This window comes from Helianthus annuus, chromosome 16, assembly GCF_002127325.2.
Source record: "Helianthus annuus cultivar XRQ/B chromosome 16, HanXRQr2.0-SUNRISE, whole genome shotgun sequence".
NCBI lineage: Eukaryota > Viridiplantae > Streptophyta > Magnoliopsida > Asterales > Asteraceae > Helianthus > Helianthus annuus.
In genome coordinates, this window is record NC_035448.2 from 137,032,715 (window position 1) to 137,041,237 (window position 8,523).

Genomic DNA, 8,523 nt, shown 5'->3' on the forward strand with positions numbered 1-8,523 from the left:
TGTTTGCAAAAAAAAAAAAAAAAAAGAGAAATTTCAAGAATACTATACCCAAACAATCAAAATGAGGAGCTTAATAATCATCCAAGTGTACTTCATTTTTATTTAGTAGTATAAAGATTAAACCACTGTTCAATTTATAATAGAGATCAGTGATATGAAATCTAACAATCAAAATGGAGTTATGTGATAAATAACGTTAGATATAAACATCTCAGTGATATGAAATCTAACAATCTAACAGAGTATAAAACACTGATGTGATGAATACTGTTACATATAAATACTGTTAACATAAACAAAGGTAGAATATCTATTGTTGATGCTGAACCACTTTTGTTGTTGGACAGTGGTTCGTCTTTAAATTTGTATAGGGTTTGTCTCGAGATATAAAGTATAGAGAACCATTGCTACACTAAACACTGTTACATAAGAAACACTGATACATAAATACAAAATTTGAATCCCCTGTAGATGCTGAAACACTGCTGCTACTAAGCAGCGGTTTTCCTTTCGTTGATCAGGCTTTAGGTACATAAGTGCTTGTCTTTAACAGGGCTTTGTCTTCAACATTACATAGGCCTCATGAGTCAATAAGCCCATCAGTCTTTATAAGGAGCAGTGGTTAATTATAACAGTCCTTAGCATGATCAACTGTAATAACTACACCATAACCCTTTGAGAGGAAGCAAGTGTCCGTCTATTCATTTGAGAAGACTCATTGCATTACATCCCTGTTGATAATGTGAGCAGTGGATGTTTTTTAGGAAAACCAATGATTCTTAATATCAGTGGATTTCAACAATAAAAAAGTGAGCCGTGACTATTTTTTAACTATCAGTGGATAGCCAACAGTGATTGTAACACAAATGTTTGGTCAGTGAGTGGTCAACATGAAGAATGAAGAAACAGAGGTTGACCATCAAACAAGTCTTTGACACTACTAAACCTCTGTTGACTTACCAAACAGATATTCAGACACAATTCAACATCAACATAATCTAAATATTACTGAAACACTAAATAATAAGTAAAAATAAAACACAACATAGATTCATAAAATTAAATTTATTCATTTATTCATGACCTTAAAACTAAAAGTCCAATAATTACATCACATACTGAACAATATTAAAGTTCAAATCTAAGAATAACAGCAAGAATTAAGAAACTTTAGTTTCAACTCCATCGATTGCTGAACCTCTCGATGTATGTCATTCAGCATCGCCATGAACTGCACGTCACTATTACTAACAACACAAATAAGAAATAAACCTAAAATGCAAAGGTATCTTCTCAACTGTTGTAGCACATCTGAGTTTTCACGATATTGCATGAATCTATACTTTCTATAAAACCAGAAAATCTTCCTGGCGCAAGAAAATATGACTTTCGATTTAACGAAAATCAAAAAATGCAACTCTCCCATCAAAGAAGATAGCACATGCAACTTTTCAAGATAGAAGATACATATCGTCCGTTCAAGCTGCAACTATGCCATCAAAAAAGGTAGCATGTGCAACTTTTCACGATGTTGCAACAATGATACTGCAGCATCGATATTGAAAGGTTGATGTGGGATGCGAATTTTAATTGAAACGACGATGTTGGAACAATGATACTGGAACGATAACATGTAAACATAATCAACAAACAGTCGAACAAAGAAGTGTAATCGGAGATAAGCGGCTGAATCATGAGAAAGATGCATTTGAGAGAGAAAGATACGCTCACATATATTAGCGAACGAGATTTGAATGTGAAACCAGATAAATATATCTTATTTATAGGATAAGAATATATGGTTTGAATTTTGAATTTCAAAATTACTGATATTATCAGTAATTACTGATCTGATTTGAAAGCAATTGTCATGATGTTTATTGGGAACTGATGTTTATTGGGAACTGAAAGGTAAGTAGTGTATATCTTTATATCTTGCTTTATTAAACTAATATTTAGAAATGATATGCAAAGTAGGAAAAAAAAAGAGAACGTAAATTTTAAATTACCATTTTGCATATTTTTAAGTTTAAAAATTACTGATATTATCAGTGATTTGATTTGAAAGCAATTGTCATGATGACTTTTCTAATTTTTATCTTAACTTTAATTAAGAGATAATAACCATCAGTTTGAAATTCACATTTAGCATATTTTAAATTTTAAATGTCCAAAGCTAAAGAAATTAGCATTAATTACTGATTTGATTCGGAAGTCATCAAGTATTTTTTTATTTTTTAATTTAACTTTAAATTTTATCACGAAAACAATGTTGGAGGAACTCTTATCTCATTGGAATGTAACGATTAGGTAAAATGGTAATTTCATTGTAATTCTAGTTTTTATTTGATAATTTCAATCTATCACTAATTAACACCGTCAATAATAAAAATGTGAGCAGTGGCTGTTTTTTAGGAAAATCGTTGATGATCAATATCAATGGATGTCAACAATAAAAAAGTGAGCAGTGGCTATTTTTTCCTATCAGTGGATACCCAACAATTTTTTAAACACTGATGTTTGGTAAGTCAGTGGTCAACACGATGATTGAAGAAACAGAGGTTGTATTTCAGCAGTGGATAACTTTTAACAATCAAATGTTTCAACCAACACAGTGGTTGTAACAGGATTTTAAACAGATGTTGGGGCTTAAACAGATGTTTCGCCTTATATATCAGTTGTCTGGGATAAACAGTGTTACATATAAACACTGATGTCATAAAAATTGTTACATATAAAACACTGAAGTGATGACATCTAACAACCTAACAGACTATAAAACACTGATGTGAAAAACACTGTTACATATAAACACTGTTAACATAAACAAAGGTCTAAGCTTAAACAGATGTTTGCCCATAAACAGAAGTTTGGCCATAAACAGATGTTTGCCCATAAACATCTGTTTGCAAAAAAAGACCAATTTCAAGAATACTATACCCAAACAATCAAAATGAGGAGCTTATAATCATCCAAGTGTACTTGATTTTTATTTATTAGTATAAACATGAAACAAGAATGTCTTCAAATCACCGGATTAGATCATGAACCCATATTAGAGGTCAAACAAAACAACAACAGGACCACATGAATAATATCATTTCCACTTTTACTTCAATTCACTTAAATGATAGGGTGATTTGGGATTTTGTACTTGTTTAAAAAATAAGATATTGAACAAAATTCAAACAGATGTTGACCAAAAGTCAATCAAATGTTGGCCAATAGTGAAATAGATGTTGACCTTAATTATATCTTATCTGAATGTGAAACCAGATAATTATATCTTATTTATAGGATAAGAATATATTAGCGAGCGAGATTTGAATGTGAAACCAGATAATTATATCTTATTTATAGGATAAGAATATATGGTTTGAATTTTGAATCACAAAATTACTGATATTATCAGTAATTACTGATCTGATTTGAAAGCAATTGTCATGGTGTTTATTGGGAACTGAAAGGTAAGTAGTGTATATCTTTATATCCTGCTTTATTAAACTAATTAAATACTAGAAATGATATGCAAAGTAGGAAAAAAAAAAAAGAGAACGTCAATTTTAAATTACCATTTTGCATATTTTTAATTTTAAAAATTACTGATATTATCAGTGATCTGATTTGAAAGCAATTGTCATGATGACTTTTCTAATTTTTATCTTAACTTTAATTAAGAGATAATAACCGTCAGTTTGAAATTTGGACATTTTGCATATTTTAAATGTCCAAAGCTTAAGAAATTAGCATTAATTACTGATTTGATTCGGAACAAATAGTCATCAAGTATTTTTTTATTTTTTAATTTAGCTTTAATTTTTATCACGAAAACAATGTTGGAGGAACTCTTATCTCATTGGAATGTAACGATTAGGTAAAATGGTAATTTCATTTTAATTCTAGTTTTTATTTGATAATTTCAATCTATCACTAATTAACACCATCAATAATAAAAATGTGAGCAGTGGCTGTTTTTTAGGAAAACAGTTGATGGTCAATATCAGTGGATGTCAACAATAAAAAAGTAAGCAGTTGCTATTTTTTCCTATCAGTGGATACCCAACAGTTTTTTAAACACTGATGTTTGGTAAGTCAGTGGTCAACACGAAGATTGAAGAAACAGAGGTTGTATTTCAGCAGTGGATAACTTTTAACAATCAAATGTTTCAACCAACACAGTGGTTGTAACAGGCTTTTAAATAGATGTTGGGGCTTAAACAGATGTTTCGCCTTATATATCAGTTGTCTGGGATAAACAGTGTTACATATAAACACTGATGTCATAAAAATTGTTACATATAAAACACTGAGGTGATGACATCTAACAACCTAACAGACTATAAAACACTGATGTGAAAAACACTGTTACATATAAACACTGTTAACATAAAAAAAAAAGGTCTAAGCTTAAACAGATGTTTGCCCATAAACATAAGTTTGCCATAAACAGATGTTGGCCTCTGGTATAAAAGGCCAAACATCTGTTTAACCATGAACAGGTGTTTAAGTTAATATGATCTACTGTCTTCTCACATTGTTTTCCTCTTAAAAACACTGTTCAACCTAACATGGGTTTCCATCATCTATTGACCTCAATGCAAGCAGATGTTCAAACCAGTGTTTGTTATTGAACTTTACAAAATTACATAGAATTCAAGAAAACGAAACTAAGAAATTTACGAATCTAAAAGCAACAATTTAAAATCTAAGAGCAACACCAAGAAATTTACGAACCTAACAGCTAAAATTTAGTGCTTTTAGCTTAAAATTTAGTGCTTTTAGCTTTAAACTCCATCAAAGTATATCTTCGACAATCGCCATGAACTCCACGGAAGTACTCAATGCATCAACAACATGATTTATAGAAAGCTGATCTCCCGTGAACAGACCAAGATGCAGTACATGAAAACACTTCTTCAGCTGTGGAAGAGTAGCCCTGTCCTCATATACTTAATACTTAACTTTGTTCATAAAGAGCTGCTTTAAACCAAACTTTATGCTTCTTTTAATAAAAAAAAGGCATGAAACACCATTAATCTAGTAAGATAAAATCTTATCTTACAGCAATAGCAGATGCTTTCTTGCGTTTAGTAGGAACTACTGCGGCTTCTACATCATCATCATTTGCCCAGAGTCACATATAATCATCATTTAGTCACCAGCAAAAATCATTATGAACGTAGATTTAAAAATATTTCTTTGTGTTTAATTTAACTTTACGCTTCTTTAATACAAACCTATAATAACCCGCAGCAGATTGTATGAATTTCAAACAACTGTGATTATACTGAAATATAAAGCAAGAATTAGAGTATATCACTTTAAAATAAAAAAAATAAAAAATTCAAAATTGGAGTAGCAAAACATACATACTTTAAACGATGTTGGAACAATGATACTGGAAACCGTAGAACAATCATCATCATCATCATCATCATCATCTGCAGCAGATCATTCACAATCATCATTTAGTCACAACTAAGATAACAAAACTTGAGTAAAAATCAAAAACAAAAACAAATACCATTATCAAGGCAAACTACATATCAACAAATTTTTTTTTCTGAAAATGGGTTAGAGAGAGCTTCAGTTTTCTCTTATCCTTTATGAACAAATGCTGAGTATTGAGAAGAAGAGATACATATTGTCCATTGAACTTACAACTCTCCCATCAAAGAAGGTAGCACATGCAACTTTTCACAATGTTGCAACAATTTATACTGCAACATTGATATTGAAAGGTTGATGTGTGATGGGAAGCTTCATTGAAATGACGATGTTGGAACAATGATACTGGAACGATGATTATATAAGAAGCAGTGGTTAGTTATAACAGTCCTTAGCGCATTCAACTTTAACAGGGATTTGGCAACAACAGTGGATAGGCCTCATTAGTATTTAAGTTCATCAGTCTTTGTAAGGAGCAGTGGTTAGTTATAACAGTCCTTAGCATGATCAGCTATTATAACCATTCCATAACACTTTGAGAGGAAGCAAGGGTCGGTCTATTTGATTGAGAGGAATAATTGCATTACATCCCTGTTGAAAAATAGAATTGATAAATTTAGGGAAAGTGAGGTTGAAAGATGATAACCCAACAGTGGAGGATCTCATTCTACAGCTTCGATAAATTAAGGGTATTCTCATATAGTGGTTCCTGGCTGCTTCCAAAGAATCCGCAATTTGGACATCTGTTGTTCTTCAAACATCTATTATCTATTATCTATTATCTATTATCTATTATCTATTATCTATTATCTATTATCTATTCTATGTATTATTATCTATTATCTATTATATATAATAGAAAGAATAGATAATAGATAATAGATAATAGATGTTTGAAGACAACAGATGTCCAAAGTGCCGCTTCATTGGAAGCATCTAGGAAGAATTACATGAGAATACCCTTAATTTATCGAAACTGTAGAATGAGATCTCCACTGTTGGGTTAACATCTTTCAACCTCACTTTCCCTAAATTTATCAATTCTATTTTTCAACAGGGATGTAATGCAATTATTACCTTATTTAAGATACCTTCAAATGCATCTTCTGATAAATCAACATTCATTTCACTCAAATGATCCCTTCAACTGCATCTTCAATCATGAACTATCTAAAGAAATTGATGAAATCATCCAAAAATACCCAAAATAAAACTAAGTAAACCATCCAATATTCTTGAGTACTTACCATTAATGTGATGACCAATATAAAATCTGTTGGATCGTCGTTGACCCTGAATGAGTCGATCAGAAGAGTCGTTTTCCAATTCAAAGGCGGAATCAGTGAATTAGATGCTCAAACTAAATATAATGCTTCACTTTATTGATTTTAGCAATGTTCACAACCTGGAAGCAATTCGGCAGCACTTCGTTACAAGTTCTGAGCCGTTCCAAATGAATCAACCATGCACCTATTTATAGAGTTCTGGAACCGCTAATACGAACATGCCACAAAAGCGGTCCAGGTAAGATGGTGTGGATCGCTTTTATGGACAATGTCCATATAAGCGGTCCAACATGCAATTTAACCACTTCTCGTTTTTCGAACCTCGTGCACTGGTTATTCTAATCTACCCTATCCTATTACATGATACAAGACGAAGTCAATAGACGTAGTACACCAACAGACTCCCCCTCGGATATTGACGAAGTCTTCAGTGAACATTCTCTGTTATGTCACCTCTTCAGTCTTGATCATTTTTGCCAACTTGTTCAGATAGCAACCATATAAGAATCCTTCAATCTTTCTCTTTGATCATCTTTACACCTTCATCATCAGCAGGCTCCCCCTCTCGTCAAGCTTCCGTGCTTTTAGAGATCATCACCTTGCTTTTCAGTTACAAGCCCTTCCTATTTTACAACTTATCTTCAGACTCCCCCTTAAACTCAGCTCTTCGGGATCGTAATCTGAATCTTTCCTGTAATTCTCAAACATTCATAAGTAACAATATTTTCAAAATCATTAAACATGTTCTCTAATACACTCCCCCTGTCAACAAACTTAACAGATATGGCAATATAAAGAATCCAATTCCCTCACAAATTATCATTCAAGTTCAAGTTAATGACCTTGAAGATATCACAAATGTTTTTGAAGATTTTCCAAGAAATTTCAAGTTTCAAATTAATGAACTCGTTTTGTTTTCGGAAACACAATCAGCATACTAAGATTTTGAAACTCAGCAACCCAGACATCGGTTTATCGAAAATAACGCAGAAATCAAAATCTTTTTGTGTTTTCTGAAAATATAAAGCTGTAAAGAAATATATACAAACATATTTACAAACAATATTTTTGTTTGAGTATGCATCAGAGGATCATATCAGTTTATGACAAGTCACAAGTACCGTTAAGCTTTAAATCATACTTAGAATTAAACAATTCACTTAGATTGTCGATATACTGATCCACTTAAATTTTCATACAAATTTCAACTGATTCAGGATATGATTTAGATGTTTTAAGACATAAACTCATTCATGTGTCCCACCTCTTGAATATACTCCCGTATCCAGAATCCCAATATTCAGTCTTACAGGTAAGAATACTACAATGATGTCTGTACATAAATTAGGGTATGCGAGAACTGAGGGATCTCAGGTCAGAACTTCCGTTCAGCAGAGAGATATCAGCTTCGACTTAGCAGTGTGTTCCCTTTAGAGAATCTTTTTAGCTACAACAACTGATTATCAATTTTATTGTCTAATCAGCTGAGGGCTTTATGCTATATTTCAAGCATTTTGGATAAAGTATTAGCCAAGGACTAGGTCGGAACCACCGTTCAGCAGAAGTCCCGGAATAATACCCCAGACATCATAGAGTATAACCACCTAGTATATCAGAATACGAGACCTTTCAAACGAGATTTCAGGGGTTACCTATATATCCAAGTAGTGTTCCCCACGAATTTCACAAGTTTGAATTTAGGTTTATATCCCGAAAAAGCTTACTAAATGTATAAAAACCTATCGACATATCATCAGTGAGACTGTTTAACGCTATTTAATCATTACAA